The sequence below is a fragment of the Lagopus muta genome, chromosome 7, assembly GCF_023343835.1.
Source record: "Lagopus muta isolate bLagMut1 chromosome 7, bLagMut1 primary, whole genome shotgun sequence".
Taxonomy (NCBI): domain Eukaryota; kingdom Metazoa; phylum Chordata; class Aves; order Galliformes; family Phasianidae; genus Lagopus; species Lagopus muta.
The window spans coordinates 40,052,303-40,065,884 of NC_064439.1; the positions used below are offsets into that span (position 1 = coordinate 40,052,303).

The window sequence follows — 13,582 nt, forward strand, 5'->3', positions numbered from 1 at the left end:
AAAACGGAACCAAGAAGCTGCTTTCTTCACTCTGAACTGCTGCCTGGTGAGCCTGGTCCTTGGGTCCACACAGGACAGCAAGCGCAACTCCTCCAGCACAGCTCTGCTCTCACTGCTAATATTCCATGCAAATAGATTTCCTTGCTTTGGTCACAGCAGTCTATTAATTCAGCCCGCTTGTCTGGTACATCTTTATCCTCCGCAGGTTAATCCTGCCAAATTCCTTTGCTGTAGTACATGTCACACAGCATATAATATCCAACAATGCAATTTTGCTAATCCTGTTTTATCAGCTTTGTTGCTCTGTCTGGTCAATCCAACAGTGAAAAAACGCACGGAGGGTTTTTGCCAACATCTCCCCCTCTTTCGCCCTCCCCCCTCCCCAACTTTGCATGGTTTCAATTAAATGGTTTGAGAGCAGAACACACTGTTTGGATATCCGCCAATGTCCTTCAGACGCAGAATGTCAAGGCACTTAATTATATAGGTCTCCAAACTCTTTCAGATGCCCCACCTACCCAGCCTGCTGCATTTACTGAAGGCAAGTGTAAAAAATCAGCTCAGATCTCTTTTTAAAACACTCTCCACGCATTAAGGACTGGAAGATGGCTGAATAGCGACGTATTTATCGCCCATTATCTTACCGAAAGATTACACAAATGAGTGAAGACCGTCTCATTAACAGTTCTTTGTTGTCTTGTTTACTATTTAGTGGACTCATTAACATTAATTATTAGAAGAGGAACATCAATTATTGCAATAACCTTTGTCAAGCCGACTAAACTGACTCAAACAGCCAATGAGCCGCGCTTGTCAGGCAGGATTTGCATGTGCAAAGCGAAGAGAAAGGACAGCCGAAAGCGCTGCGACCGCGTGTCAGCGTTCATTCCGGCACCAGCAGACCTCCGGGAGGAAAATAAAAGGCGAAAGCCATGGAGGGCTGGACTCCAGCAGGCTCAGCTCCACGGGGGAGATGCAGAGACATCCCTGCTTCCTCTTGCGCTCCGCACGCCGTATTTATTACACTGATTATTTTAGCGCGGGGACTTTGTGGCCCCCAGCAGTGCAGCACGAGGCTCTGTAACCGAGGCAAGCTGCAGGCTGGGTGCCGGCCGGATGCTCACTGCCTTGCCAAGGGACGTTCTTGCACCTTATGGGATGCTATGGCTGGGGTAACCCGCTGATTTCTTCTTCCTTGAGGAAACCAACCCCAGGTGTGGATCTCCTCCAGACTTAGCATTGCAGGAGTACTTCAAATCCTCCATTTAGTTCAGTAACTCTGGCAGGAGTTAAATATCAGCAGCAGTGCATCTATAATTTAGAAGACTGCCAGGAAGAGGGCTGAGTCACTAAGCTGGATCCATCACCTCTAACTGTGTTTCTCAGGCTAACTGCAAGTGTCCGCTTGTGCCCAAGAACAAAATGAGCCTTTTTGGAAGGACCCTGAGCCAAATCCATGGCTCGTAAGATTGTATTTGTACACAAATAGATACAAGGGCAGCTAGGCACTGCACTTCCTGCAGATGCTTCCATAGCTCCACGCTACGAGCTGCTGAGAGAGAATAAGCGGAGTGCTCCCTGCGCCAGCCAGGTTTTAAAGGAAAAAAAAGCTTTAATTCTGGGGAAGCCAGCCTGTGACAGTCACACTGTGTGCAGTGCTAGCAGGAGCCCTTCTCCAGGTCCCACAGCGCAGCCCCAGCAGGCCCAGCGCTGCCTCCACCAGCACTGCACTGGCTTTGTGTGGGTCTCCCTGCTCGAGTGCAACAATTAAGCTAAATTAGCAATTCTGCCCTGCAGCCTTGTGGGCAGAGGGAGTCCACAGAGATGGTGCAGGCCCTTCCCTCGGCAGGAATTGTGCTGACAGGACAGTCCATCCGTCTTGGCGTCTTTAGACAGCTGTGCTTACCTAGCAGAATGTAAACATCTCTGAACTTTGCTTACTGGATAAAAGGAAGCATTAGTTTCCTATTGCATTTCCTCCTGCAAGATCAATCATACATGCAGGCTAGACAGAGCTTCCCTGTGTTTGTAATTAATCTCGTAAAGGAGGAACATCTCCTCTCCATCGATTGCTATATTTGTATGCAGCCTTCCTGCGAGACAGAGAGTGGAAGAGGAAAATAAGGGCGAGTAGCAGAATAATAATCAGCCGATCCCTTAATAAGGGCCTCATGTGCTGTACAGACACAGCAAGATGCTTCTTTGCCGGTTCTTTGTTGGAAAAATCACCTTCTAACAGAGCGACTGGGGACCTCAGCGTTGTTTCTAGATGTCCTGATGCCAGAGGAATGTGAAGTTCACAAAGAGTCTGGGGCTCTTTTTCCGACTTCTTTTTCCCAATCTCATACAGGTGTACTGCAAACAAGCCCAATATCTCCCAGATATTCTGCTGCCTCTTGCAACGTGTCACTGCCTGCAGGCACCACAATTTGGTACCACACCGGTTGTACACCAAGCTCTCTGCACAAAGGAGACTCCCACCAGCAGCTGTTCCAGAAATAGGTATCATTTGCATTTTCCTTAGCAAATACAGAAATGTTTAAACCCCAGACTAAGGAAATATTTGCTAAAAAAGCAAAACGAAACAAAAAACACACTACAACCTGCTAGATCACGAAGAATCATTTCCTCCTTTCTGAGCATGTACAAGCACTGCACTCCTGAGGACAACGGCCTTGAGCCACTTGGATGGAAATGGGGCAGCAAGTGCTCTCCTGCAGCTCCTCAGCTCCAGATCTGACCTGCTGCTACTTTAGATCTATCTGTTTCATTGCACAAAACACGCCGAGCTCGCTGACATTTACATTGGGCCAGCACACTCCCAGTAATGAGAAAACAAATAGTCTCCCAGACATGGTCAGAGTGAATGTTCTCTTCTGGTAGGCACCATACTAGTCCGGGCTGTCACTGCCTGCTTTGATTTAAGGGAATAATAAACAGATTTGCTTTTTGAGTGCGACACTTGGACGAGTCAGAGCCTTTCCATGACTAACAGCAGCAGGACAGTGCTGTTACAGTTCACTGCAGAGCCCACCCTGTGATACCTCAGGGAACCTGTCTTACAAGCTGGGAGATGAGGGCCTAGTGCCCGTGGAGTACTGAGCTGTGCTTCCTGACAGAAAAAAAACAACCACTGTACATTTAAGGAAAATGATGTACAGCAACAGAGACAGCTCTTTGCAAAATAAAGTGTAGGATGGGTATTATCTGCTGCATGAAAAGCACCGTGGAGCCCTGGGCAGCCTGGTCTAGTTCCAGAGCTGGAAGTTAGCGGCCCTGCCTGTGGCCGGGGGGTTGGAATTTGATGATCCTTGGGGTCCATTCCAACCCAAACCATTCTATGATCCTGTGATCATCTAATCCAGCTTTCACACCACGCTTACAGAGTGCAGTACTGCTGTGGTCCTTGCTGAATGCTCTGACATGATGCAGCCCCTTGCAGGACAGGCACTGAGCATTTATTTTGCATCATTCCTTTTTAATTTAAATTATAATAGCTTTTAGCCCTGCAAAAATTAAAATATTGCCTCAAAGGAAAAAAAATCTGGAATATGCCCAAAATGCCTAAGTGCACTTTTTTCTTTTGGAGTACTTAACGGCTCACACTTAGATATAGGCACAATTTTCAGAAATAATTGGATACTAACCTCTCCATTTTAACATCTCTTTGTCACACAACACTCACATCTATGCCGTAACGAGCTGGCTTTCATCATGGAAATCTACAGCCCATTACAAGATTGCCTGTTCACTGTTCAGAGGAATCATCAGCAAAATTAAGTGACAAATGAGCAGTCTCAGTCTCTCTGTTTCCATCCCCTTGCTGCCTGCATGGCTGTGCACCTCACCTGAACGAGGGGTGCCAGATGAGATGAGCAGAAGCATCCCTCTGCAGCTCCTGACCCAGGGGCAGACACTGAAAATCCTGGATGGGATTAAGAAGCCTCCCACCCTGCCTGCCTCTTGTCACCTGACGCTGCTGAGCACCTTCCCTGCTGGTGCAGGATGCAGCTGCTCCCACCTTGTGCCACACTCAGCTGCTGTGATTCAACAGTCCATACTGGAAAGAAATTGCATTTGCTCAGTTTCTGCCACCCTTTCTCACAAGATGCCATTTGCAAACACTGACTGCTACAAGTGAGCTGTTGTTCAAGCATTCAGTGTTAGGGAAGGTACAAAAGATACAGTCTGATATAAGACATAATCACAGTGAATGCTTCTCTAAAAGGAGAATGGTCTATGGAGGGCTGGGCACTGGCTGTAACCCAGGAAGCTCAGAGGAGCTGAGTGTAACCCTTTAAAGATGATAATAAAGTCACTGTGAGTTCTAAGTAAGACTTGCACAGAACAAAAAAGGAATTTTACTATTTGTTTTTCCTTTCTATCCTCGTGACCACCGCTGGCCTTTGCTCCTACAAGAACTCCTCTCAAGTCCAGACAACCAAGAAATGCAAACTGCTCTTCAGGCTGCAGTAATTTCTCAGCAGCGCTGAGAAGAGGCTCCTGCTCCTCCCCCCCCCTCTGCCTTCGTAAAACTGAAGACAAACATTAACTTTGGTTCCTTCCTTCAGCCAAATGCTGCAGGTACCTTTGGTTCCTTTCTGCCATATGTTTTATAGACAAATTGTAGCTATGGACAGAAACAAATAAAAGCGCTCCTTCTTAGGGAAAATAGACCCCAAACTCCAAATTCTATCTGCTGTCTGCCAGGCTTCTTTCACAAGCAGATGCCCTTCTGTTCTCAGACTCTGCAGAGGCTTCAGACGGGCATTTCTCAGAGCAGGCAGGAAGACAATAACAATTAAAAGAATTATTCGGTTCTGGTGAAGCCAGATAAAGACCACGCTCAGAGCAGGAACTCAAAATTACGTCCCTGATGAAATGTAGTTTCTGGTCACAGTCATTTCCTCCTTCAGAGCAAAACAAAACAAGCAAAAAGACAACAGCACAACAAAAGAAAACTTGTCCCCAAACAAATCAAAGCAAAAGAAAAATAAAAAATCAGCCCCAAACAAATCTTAAGGACAAGCTTGCAAGAGCTTTCCCTGTGCTTTGCAGAGACTGCAGCGTGACCTGCGTTACTGCAAACCAGCTGCACAAAGCCACCTCTTATTTTGTTACCAAACCGGGTGGAAAAGCATGAATCAAAGTGCAAATACTTCAGAGCTTTAACGTTAAATCTGCAAACGTGACAGAAAATCACATATGGTCAGTCGTACCACAAACACGACGCCGCAGTCCTAAATCCAGCTGGTCTCCTTTATCACAACAGGATGCGTCTGTCTAGCAGTAGTCACCCAAAGAACAAAGTCATCTCGTGTCTGGAAGATAACAAGTTGGAAGGAGTCATGTTCAAGGATTTCAGCTTAATTAATAGCCATAGATGTTGTTATCCTCTGCCTCTAGCTTTGCTTTTAGTTTTTTTCAGACACACTCTCATTTAACAAACAGAAAACAATCAAGAAAATTAAACACAGTAACTCAGTTAAGCATTTTTTTGGGAAACAGACACAATAAACATACATTTTAGATTTTACTGTACAATATTTATGTCTCCACAGGGGGACAGGACTATTATGGCACTAATTTGTTTAACACAAACAAGCACGACTATTCTGAAAACGAGAACTGCAAAGAGATGCATTTTAATCTGTACCCAAAGACAGAGCTGACAAAACATACTCACACGTGCAAAGGGAGCGCCTGGGAACGAAGCTAAGCTCGGGTTATTTGCACAAATAGGTATTATTTTTCCCCCAGCAGAGATGACAGTAAAAGTACTCCTGTCACCATCACAGCCTCCTGCAATGCTAATGTTGAGTGTCTGTGTGTGTGCATGTGCGCAGGCAGCTTTTGTTAACGTTTGTCTACCAAATTATAATAGGTGTCTTTCCTTGTGCGCTGGCTTGTGAGATAGAGGTTTCAAAGACAAAACCGAGCCCTGCCTTTAATACAGCGTTATCAGAGGCATCTCCCTCGGGGAGGTGTTATGGTCATCGTGCTGACACCAAGATGAGATATGCGCTTCTTTGAGAGAGACTGCCACAAAGCGCTTCAGAGAATGGCTGCTCAGCTAACGGATGTGCATAATTACTGCTCGCGATGGCAGGTTTTGACAGGCAGACACCAGAGGTAGCACAAAGACATGCAATGGTGCTGCTGAGCTTGCAACTCGTTCACTTGGCATCCTCCCAGCTGAACTCCTGCCAGAAATACCATTTTTTATGGCACGCCCACAGGTATTTAGAGACCCCAGCCTGCAGCTCCTCTCTCAGATCAGCATCAGAAGCAGATGTGTATGCCCAGCCTGCCCTCGCCCACATCACAAATGGATGAAGATGCTGCTAGAGGAGGAAAACTGCTGGAGTGTGCCCAGAGAAGGGTCACAAAGATGATCAGAGTGCAGGAGAACCTCTCCTAATGAATAAAGGTTGAGAGAACAGGTTCGTTACATCTGGAGAAGAGAAGGCCACAGGGAGACCTCACTCCAACATTCCTGTACAGTATTTAAAGGGAGCTTATAAGTAGGAGCAGGACTGACACTTTATATCATCTGATAGTAATAGGACAAGGAGGAATGGCCTTAAACTGCAAGTGGAAAGATTTAGGTTAGATGTTAGGAAGAAAATTCTTCACTCAGAGGGTGGCTGGCACAGCTGCCCAGAGAAGCTGTGGTGCCCCATCCCTGGAGGTGCTCAAGGCAGGGTTGGATGGGGCCCTGGGCAGCCTGATCTGATGGGTTGCAGCCCTGCCCATGGCAGGCGGTTGGGTGGGCTTTCAGGTCCCTTCCAGCCCAAACCATTCTGTGATGCTATGAAACACCATCCATCCCTGGTGTGAAAGCAGTCACCATCAGCAGGGTACTGCAACAGTGGAGGAAGCCCAAGTCCAAAAGTGTAAAATTTAAATTTATGGGCAGACAGGTCGTTGCTGCAGAAATACTTCTATGGAGGCCAGCCAGCCTAACTCAGAGTGAAAGGATGGGGATCACGTCTCGCTTTCAGTGTCACGGCTGTAATGTATGCATTGGGTGAAATGGAGAAGACAAACTCATGGAGCATGTTTCCCCATGCCTTGTCCCTGCACCCCCACACAGCTGGGGACAAGGATTGTGAATCCATCTGTTCCTGCCCTGCAGGTACACCTGTCTCAGGAGTTTCCATCCAAACTGACCAAAGCTGTCTTTGAAAAAGTTTAGAGAACCGTGTGCGTGGTACATCAGTGTGCACTAGTTCTGAAGATGACATGGAGGCGTGGGAATCTCAGAGCTCAGTGTGGGAAAGGCCAGCATGTGGCTGGGGGGCAGCAGGAGCCCCATCACACACTGCAACCATGTTTTGAAAGGTTTTATAAACAAATCCAAAGGAGGCTATTGCATCTGCCATTCTGTGTACAGAAGGCATAAAAAAAAATATTGTAAATGGGGTTAGTAAATAGAAATCAAACTGCAAATAATGAAACTACATAAATAATACAGCAATGATGATTAGATTGCTGTATTTTGAGTGGATTTGAGGCAGATGTGAAACAGGTGGTAATTATTTGCTACAGAGTAACTGCAATTTACTTGAATTAACTGCACAATACATTTTGGCCACAAATGCTTGTACTAATGCACTGCTTTCTGAACTTCTTTGAAAAAAAAAATTAGTAGCAGATCAGGTTGCGTTTTACTACAGAACTTGCATTTTCTTTATCCTCAATAAAATAGAAACCTTCAGGCAGACCCTGAGCTCAGGCAAGCTGCCAGGACAGCAAAGACAAGCAGGTCCAGGCAGAAAATGAACGCTGGCTCTGTGCAGGAGCTCCCTTCCAGCTGGTTTCACCCCAAACACCAACACCACAGCCCATGCCATACAGTCAGCCCCAGCCTGTAAGCTTCCTCAGCACTACAGCACCCTCAGCACATACAGGCTTGTTGCCTGTACTCCTAAAGTCGCCAAACTCCTAAAAATTAACACCAAGCGACCATGAGATCCTCGGGCGGTGGGAAATGGCAAATGTGCTGTTATGCTCCACTGGAAATGTTACCATGCTGGCAGAGGAGAGAGGCTGAAGGGCGACAATTAATTATCACATTACCTCCTGCTTGGTTTATTTTATTCTTAAAATCTGTATCTGGAAAGCCCTGCTTTAGATCAAGCTGTGCCAGGAGCTCATGCTGCTGTGGCTCGGTTGCCCAGCCACAGGCAGGCCCGCTCCATCTCCCCTCCTTCCAGGACCATAAACTAATTACAGCCATGCTCCAGCAGAAGCTTCCTGTTGGGTTGGCATGCCATCCTTTCAGCGCACAACCATGAAAAATCTTAATTTGCTTTAGAGGAGTCTGCTAGTCACATTAATAAATTACAACGCCAAAATAAGAATAGCACCGCCTGGAAAAAAAGCAAGCACTGAGCAAAAAGCATTACAACCGCTGCACAAAGCACGTATTTGCTATATTTAGATTTTCACCCTACAGGCTGATAATCCCAAAGTGGAACAAGAAACCTGCTGAATCACTACAGTGTAAAACGGCACTCTTTTGAGCAGCACGTGCTTTCAGTACGTGCATTACAGGAAACCCACACCTTGTGTTACAGGAAACCCACACCTGGCTCAGGCACACAGCAGGACTGCGGGAGCGCTTCTGCTAGGGCTCAGCCCCGCCGGACCCATACACACTGGTGACAGCAATAGAATGTGGGGGGGAAAAAGTGCTGACCCTCACCAGAACTCCCATCACTCGTGGTATGGGGCTCCTGCTCGCCTCAATGAGCGGTGCTGCGGTACCATATGGCCGTCTGCAGCAAGGCTTTCAATAACGCCTTCTTAAAAATAATACCCTTTTTCTCTCAACAAGCTTTACAAATCAATACAGAAAAAGAACACTTGAATTAAGCAGATGCTTACGATGTTCCTCCTGGCAATTTACGTGATTTATTGAGTTATACTGCTATCGTCGTCTTTTTTTTTTTTTCCTTTAAACCAGATTAAGTCTGAACAGCAGCCAGCAACTAAAACATTTTTCCATTTTTTTAATTTATATTTTATTTTGTTATATTTTTAGTTAAATAAAACTTTGGGAAGAGTACAGTAGCTACAAGACCTAAGAGCCAGGATGTGCAATTAATCAGATTTGAGAAGCAAGCACCATTTATCTCCATAAAACAAACAGAATCTATTCTATTAAGAAAATCCATTCAAATCACAAATGTGACTGCTGCTAGTGAGAATATTTTGCTTGGCAAAGGGCCAAAAGGTTCTAAAATTATGTATTCTATTTTTATGTCCTCCCTGGATTGGATTAGTTACTAAGGCAACTGAAGAGTTCCGTCCTGCTGGTTAACAGCTATACTGTACTCAGCTACTATATAAGTCTAAGCACCCGCAAAGCAAAGGCAGCACGCTGCTCTTTGGAGGCTATTTGTTAATGGGTGGTTTTGTACAACCAACCTCCCTTCCTCACATTTTAAATGCAGGTAATTAGATCTGGGCCTTGGGCTTTTTCAAGTTTCATTTCTGGGTTGTACTTTTAAGAAAAAAGGAGGAAACCTCTCCAAATGAGCATCCTCCTTGACAAGGGAATTTGATCACTTTTCATTTCCTAAAGATGCCACAAGTGAATCAGAGAGATGTCAGTGCAATGCACGCTCTTTGGTGCACTGAATAGAAATAGGACATGGTTTAATAGAAAAAGTGACAAGAAAGATAAAGAAGATGCCTTGAAACAGCTCTCACTCCCAGAAACATACAGGAACTTTAGCATAAAGGCACACTATCTGCAGCACCCTTTAAGTACCACATAAAGGTCCATAAAGGTCATATTTTTAGCTGATCCACTGCTCGCAGGTTTAATTACATGCTTTCTTCATGTGGATATACCTTTGTCACCGGGGAGGAGAAAAGTACTGCAAGCCTCTGAGGACTGCACTCTGTTTACTGATGCAGAAGCCCTATAAAAGTCCCCTTGTGCAACTTCACAAGTTGTCTGCCAAAAGCACCTTGAACAGCGTAAAATCCAAAGCTGATGGGCAGCTTGAGGGTTGAGTCCTTTGGCTTGCGTGTTCCTTCTTAACAACCTCAGACAGTCAGCTAGGTCCAGTCTTCTCCTCTCCTTTTGCAAATTCAGAACCATTTGAAGATGATGCTATTCTGAAGGACAAGAACACATGTTTGTGCAACAGCTGCCACATTGAGCATTCTGGGATTGTTCAGACCAGGTGAACAAGTCTTCAGTCTGGAGAAGAGGAGGCTCAAGGGAGACTTCAACCCTCTTTACAACAAGCTGAAGGGAGGTCATAGTGAGGTGGGAGTCAGCCTCTTCTCCCAGATAACAGTGGTAACAGGACAAGAGGTCAGCGACAGGCCTCAAGGTGTGACAGGGGAGGTTCAGTTTGGATATGAGGAAGAATCTCTTCTCAGAAAGAGTGGTGAGGCAATGGCACAGGCTGCCCAGGGAGATGTTGAAGAACCTTGTGGATGTGGCACTGAGGGATGTGGTCAGTGGGCATGGTGGGGCTGAGTGGATGGTTGGACTAGGTGATCTTAATGGTATTTTCCGACCTTAAGGATTCTGTAATCTTTCCAGCTCAAGTGCAATGAGGTCAGGTTAACTTCCTTTCTAGGCTACAACAAAAAGTAATAATACCACAGCTGATAAAGCTGGCAAGTCATTTCTAACTCAGGATGCTCCACGTTGCCAGGCAGGATTTCTCTTCCCTGTTCAAACCACTAGGAAACACCTGGTTAGCAAACAGACACACTGGGCCATGTGTCAGTCCCACAGCTGCCTATGCAACCTCTTTCTTATACACAATGCATTTAAGTTCATACCCATAAATAGATGCTATCGGATGTTGACAGGGGTAATTGAAGTGCTTAAATCAGCTCCTCTGTAAATCATTTGCATTCACTGGGTCTCAGCCATGCCCTTGTTGTGCTCTGCTTCCTCTGCTCGTCTTGATGGACAGCACATGAACTGGGGCACTTTTTGCTCCCTTGAATACTTCATCACCAAAAAGAGAGCAGCAGAAGGTTAGCATTCAAAGGGATCTCTCTGCGTGGCTGGGAGCAGCCCTGTCAGTAGGCAGGAAGACCTCTGACAGCACCTCTGCCCCAGCACCACGGCTTCCTGGCACACAGCTTCTTGCTGCCTCAAGGCTGGCAAATGCACACAGCTGCTGAGAGGTGCTAAGGCTGACCCACAGCACTGAGCTTGCTATTCTGGGAGCTGGTTCAGGGCACTCAGCCTCTTCTTTGAACTTCAGTCAGTTCTTCAAGCATTGCACTCCTACAGTTTTTCAACAAAACAACATCTAACGAACCCTCTGTGGTGTTTAAAGGAAGCCTTTTCCAATGTGGTACTGTACCACAAAATGGACTGCTGCTGAACCTAGACAGGAATGCTCCAAGTAGATGCATTTCATGCACAAAGCACACTCATTTTAAGCACTGTGAGCACCCAAGCACCTGCAGCAGGAACTCCTGCAGGGTCCCCCTGCATCAGCCAGCAGTGGGGCAGGAGGAAGGCTCATTGCTGGGAAGATGCGAAGGGAGTGAGCGGCATCTCAGCACCCCCTTAACGAGAGCAGCTGTTTTAAACCATCTTTAAGTACGGATGCTGAATAGCTGTACCAATGAAATGAACTCAGAAAAAGGGGCAGTTAAAAATCAAAGCAAAAATTACGAGATGCTGACCTGCAGCTCCAGCAATGGAAAGTCAGCATTACTAGCAGGCATGCTATATCATGAAAACTCAGAAGCAGGTCAGTGCCCCAATGCAAAACAAACAACTAAAAAAAGCACAAAGCAAGACCTTCACTATTTTTTTTTTTGTGGTCAACTTCTCTTGTTTCAGCAAACCCTTGTCTTAATGTGCACCAACACAGCAAATGTAACCAGAGCATCATGGCCAAACAGGACTGCAATAAAAGGCATCAATCCCCAAAAAATAATATCAGAACCAGTATCAGGACCAACATTTCAGCAATGGAACCACCACTTTACGAAAAAACTGTGTTATCATTGCCTACAACCCCACAGGCACACTGTGGGAATGTCCTTCAGAGACGCCCATCCTTCTACTGAGAACAATTTTACCAAGTTTCTAAACAAGACTGAGTTCTTCACTTTTTGGCACAGGCACGGTCCCCTCAACTTTGCAGAGCAGCCCACACCCAGGTCTCCTTGATCCAGTGCTGAGCACTCAGAAGTGCTTACTTTAGAAGAAATGGAGCAAGGAAGCTGAACCTCACAAAGGAAGGAATTCAAACAGAAATGCCCCTCCAAGCATAAATTCCTCCAGACACTGATTTTATTTTTCCGTACAGTGCAAGGCCACACTAATGCAGCCTGCTCCTGCGGGGTGCTGTGTACCTGTGACCCTCCAGGACTTCCTCATGCACTGAGCCTGATGCTGCACACGGGAGTCCAATTGGCATTCCTTGATATTCAAGTTAATTTATTCCTCAAATCACACAGATGAGAACCAGGCTGCTGATTTAAATGGGAGACTTGCAGGTTTGCAAAATCAGGTCACGGGGGAAAAAAGTCCTGTTTTGTAATGCCTGGAAAATGTACTTGTGGGAGAGATGAGGTTTCTAGGGAAGGAAATATGCAGCAAAACTCAAGGAAAGGAAAATGAATCCTTGCTTCTGAATTGAAACAAACTGCTGTCTTAGTGGCATAAGTAAATTAAAGGTGAAGGCTTTGTCAGTGACTGTGCTCTGCAGAAGACAGCTAGAGTAAAAATGTAAGATTTCTGGGACAAGAGAAGTCACAAGAGATAAAGTTTGCATGATTTAATTATCCATCTGGAGGGAGAAATTAAGCTTTTGACATGGAGCTGCATATAAAGAAAGCAATTAGACTCCCTTTAAGAAAATTAAGAAGGGAGTAATAGTTTAAGATGCTACTATGAAATCGTTAGTTATATGCAATGGCAATACACAGAAACAGCAGCATGCTGTGCAGACTAATCTAGATACTCCATGGTTTTATAAGAGTTTCCCTTTTCTAAGGGTGGGAGATCTGCCAACAGAGAGAGGTTTCAATGTGGACACAACTTTGACATTTCACATGGAAGTCTTCTCAACTTCAGGACCCTCACTGCTGCTAGGTATCTTGGACATGTATTATTCACAGCCTATTAACCCCCTTTAAATCAGTATGTGTTTTGAATCTGGTCTTTGTATCAGCTCAACATTTACAGGTACATGCTTAGCTTAAGTTCAAGCTTTTGTGACAGACTTCTGAATAGCAGTATGCAGTACTGGCAGAAGAGCCATCCACTCTTCCTCTTGTTAATGAATACACACATGCGCCTTGGCTCTCCAGGCTCCACTGGCACCACATTAATTCAATTGGGATGAAGTGCTAAGCTTCCAAAGCAAAACAAAAATAATAATAATAAAAATCATGTAAGCAAGCTTCAGGTTTTCCAAGAGGGTGAATCAGCATGAGACCTTTGACCAAGACAGAACACTGCCCCTCCAGGAAACAAGCCCTAAAGTATTAGAAAGATAACTAATAACAAACTTAAGACTTTCAAGATCAGGAATGTGTGTAAGCTCCTTCTCTAGACTGCGCACCAACTTTCTTT

General features: G+C 45.4%; 1 long non-coding RNA gene across 1 annotated transcript in view; it reads right to left on the reverse strand.

Moving 5' to 3' along the window:
• The window catches only part of LOC125696377 (uncharacterized), a 56,322-nt gene that overhangs the window by 2,244 nt on the left and 40,496 nt on the right, over positions 1–13,582 (reverse strand). Inside the window, exon 3 of the long non-coding RNA XR_007378332.1 lies at positions 5,220–5,321. This is a non-coding gene — a long non-coding RNA (uncharacterized LOC125696377). The remainder of the gene's footprint in view (positions 1–5,219; positions 5,322–13,582) is intronic.